Source organism: Nannospalax galili, unplaced genomic scaffold (assembly GCF_000622305.1).
Source record: "Nannospalax galili isolate Female #2095 unplaced genomic scaffold, S.galili_v1.0 scaffold835, whole genome shotgun sequence".
NCBI classification, from domain to species: Eukaryota; Metazoa; Chordata; class Mammalia; order Rodentia; family Spalacidae; genus Nannospalax; species Nannospalax galili.
In genome coordinates this window covers 28,728-32,706 of record NW_008336306.1, presented here as the reverse complement: position 1 = coordinate 32,706, position 3,979 = coordinate 28,728, and positions in this window count along the sequence as shown.

Sequence of the window (3,979 nt, the reverse complement as noted above, 5' to 3'; positions counted from 1 at the left end):
ACATCCCCATACAAATACAGGAAGCACACAGAACACCAAATAGACAGAATCTGAAAAGAAACATCCCATTATGTATCATAGTAAAATCACTAAATGTGCAGAACAAAGAGAATACTGAAAGCAGCAAAAGAAAAACAAGTCACATACAAAGGAAAGCCCATCAGAATTACAGCTGACTTATCAATGCAAACTGTGAAAGTCACTAGAGCTTCGACCGAATTCCTTTTATGAAGCCAACATCACTCTAATACCCAAACCATGTAAAGACACAAACAACCAAAAAAGAAAACTGTAGACCCATATCCTTAATGAACATAGATCCAAAAATTCTCAACAAAATACTTGCAAACCATATACAGATGTACATAAAAAAGATCGTTCCCCATGATCAAGTAGGATTTATTCCAGAGATGCAAGGATGGTTTAATATACACGTCAATGAGTGTCATTAATCATATAAATGGACTCAAAGACAAAAACCACATTGTCATCTCAATAGATGTAGAAAAGGCTTTTGAGAAAATTCAGCATGCATTTATGTTCAAAGTCCCAGAGGGAATTGGAATGGAGGAACATATCTCACAGCCAACAAACCCACAGCCAACATCATTCTAAATGGAGAAAAACTGGAAGCATTCCCATTAAAATCAGGAACCAGACAAGGATGTCCACTATCTCCACTCCTTTTCAACATAGTGCTTGAAACTCTTGCTAGGGCAATAAGACAAAAGAAATAAATTAAGGGAGTACTAATTGTAAAGGAAGAGGTCACTTTTTCCAGATGATATGATACTATACCTATGAGATACCAAGAATTCCACCAGAAAAGTCCTAGGACTGATCAACACTTTCAGTATAGTGGCACTTTACAAAATCAATCTACAAAAATCAGTAGCCTTTCTATATACCAATAACAAGCAACTGGAGAAAGAATACAGGGAAATGCTCCCATTCACAATAGCTGCAAAAATATTTCTTTGAATAAATCTGACCAAAGACACCAACAATCTCTACAATGAAAATTTCAAATTGTTTAAGAAAGAGATTGAGGAAGACACCAGGAGATGGATGCACCTCCCATGCTCATGGATTAGAAGAATTAAAATTGTGAAAATGACCATCCTACCAAAAGCAATATATACATTCAGTGAAATCCCAACTAAAATCCCCATGACATACTTCAAAAAATTACAAAAAATAAATTTAAATATATATGGAATCACAAAAGACCTTGGAAAGCCAAAGCAACGCTGAGCACAAAGAGTAAGCTGGGGGGATTACTATACCTGATCCCAAAGCATACTACAGAGCTATAGTCTGAAAAACATCATGGTACTGGTGCAAAAATAGACACAGAGATCAATGGAACATCATTGAATATCCAAATCTGAGTGCACACAATTTCAGCCACCTGATATTTGACAAAGGTGCCAAGAACACACAATGGAGGAAAGACAGCATCTTCAACAAATGGTGCAGGAAAAACTGGATCTCCACCAGTAGAAGAATGAAACTAGATCCTTATCTTTCACCTTGCACAAGAGTCAACTCCAAATGTATCAAAGACCTCAATGTGAAACTGGAAACATTGAAACTATTAAAAGAAAATATTGGCAGTAACTTACAAGTTATAGGTGTAGGAAAGGATTTTTGAAATCAAAGAGAAGTTGCTTACGAATTAAGGTCGGCAATCAACAAATGGGACCTCATTAAACTAAAAAGCTCCTGTACAGCAAAAGAAACAATCAAAAAGGTGAAAAGAAAACCCACAGAATGGGAAAAAATCATCAGCAGTGACACATCTGTCAGGGGTTTAACATCCAGTATATATCAAGAACTCAAAAAACAAAGAATTGTGAAACCAAATGACCCATTAAAAGATGGGCTAAAGATCTAAACAGAGAGTTCTCAAATGAAATAAAGATGGCTATGAAACATCTCAGAAAGTGTTCAAGATCTCTAGTAATAAGGAAAATGCAAATTAAAACCACCCTAATGTATCATCTTACCCCAATAAATCGGGCTAGGATCAAGAGAATAAAGGATACCAAATGCTGGGGATGATGTGGAAAAAGTGGAATGCTTATTCACGGCTAGTGGGATTGCAAAATCATGCAGCCTCTATGGAAAACATTGTGGAGAACTCTTAAAAAACTAAAGATGAACCTACCATATGACCTGGTTATTCCACTCCTTGGCATATACCCAAAGGACTCATCCTATTGTAGAGACACTAGTACAACCATGCTTGTTGCTGCTCTTTTCAGAATAGCTAAGAGATAGAAGCAACCTAAGTACCCCTCCACTGACGAGTAGTTATCAAAAATGTGGTATATTTACAGAATGGAGTTCTATTTAGCAGTAAAGAAAGATGAAATAATGAAATTTTTGGGTAAATGGATGGATCTAGAAACTGTTATACTAAGTGAAGCAACACAGACTCAGAAAATCAAAGGATGTATGTTCTCCCTCTTATGTGGATCCTAGCACCAAATCCTTTTAAATTCCAGGTCCTTTAATAAGATGATGCTATACAGCAGTCTCTTCTGCATGAAATAGCTACCATCATCACGACTGCAGCTGAGCTTCATTGCTAAACATCGTCAGAACTGCGCTTGTTGACAGTTGTGCTCATTCATTAAATGAGGGCCAAGCAGGGTCATTGGACCTCACCACATTATCCAGGCACTCTTCCCAGCCAACTGAATATAATCTGATCCTGGATTTGGAGAGGGCTAAATTATACAATATGGGGAAGGCTAGGAAGAGAAGGAATGACCCATACTGGGTAAAGGCTAGCCAGATCATACATAGACCTCAGCAATCCCCCAGATATCTCGGTAAGTATGCTCAATAAATTCATTGGTTACCCAGTAAAACTTTAATCAAATATTGTCTCAACACTAGAACCTTGAAAGGGAGTAAGCATTGCTTAGCATCCCCAGGAAAAGAAGTCTCACAACAGGTGGAAAATTTATTTGTTCATGCTATTGTGTCTCATAATTATTTTTCTTTTAAAAAGAAAATGAGAATGTAAAAGATGTTAAAAGGATATGGGAATGGAGATATTTTCTAAAATAGAAAAAAATGAGAAAGCCTAAGCAAGTGATGAAGGTCTGTTTAGGTTTGTTATAGTGTATAAAGGATGAATCAAAAATAATGTCTCTAGTCATAGTTTAGTCAAGTAGTTTAAGGAAGAAAATATATATCTAGTCGAAGTTTATATGAGAATTTTTTTATTTTTTTACCCAAGCCTGAGCTACATAGCACATGGTAATTAATAGTAACTGACTGGTGGAACTAACCTTGTTGGATGTTTAACAGCCAAACTCTGAGGCTTATATTAATCTGGTCAGAGGGACTTAAAGGACAATTTTTGCCCCTTGTCCTCCAAGGTGGACTATGTTCCAGGGGACTATGGAACATCTCTCAAAATGTCCTGTAACTGTGGTGAGTCCCCTGTCTTCTTGTTCAGGGAGACCATGGAGACCCCACAAGATGGACTTGAACTAGTGTCCAGTCTACAAAGAGGATGGTCAACTAAGAGGAAACATCTCATTAATGTTTCCAAGTGAAACCAGACGTGTTCAAGCAGGACCTTTGGCTTATCTTCACATAGATGAAACTGGTAAAAGAAAGGAGCCAGGAGCACTTCCGAACCCCATGTGACCCCTGAGGAACAGATTCTCCAATGACCTTAAGTGTAAAAATGAATTGATTTATTTGTGCCAACTGTATTGGACTTAAACACCCAAAAGGAAAGTATAACGAAAGAGTAGTCATCAGTATATTTCTTTAAGAGTTCAAGGGATTACACTCTGAGACATTAGGCTTAATTCTATATAAAAAGTTATTCAGACAATTATTTCTCATTGATGATTTTGTTCCTAACCAGAAAGTGCTGCTCAGATAAAAGACTTCAAATCTTGGTCTCCAATACTGTAGTGCCCACCCGTAGCTAAGGGAGACAACCAGCTGT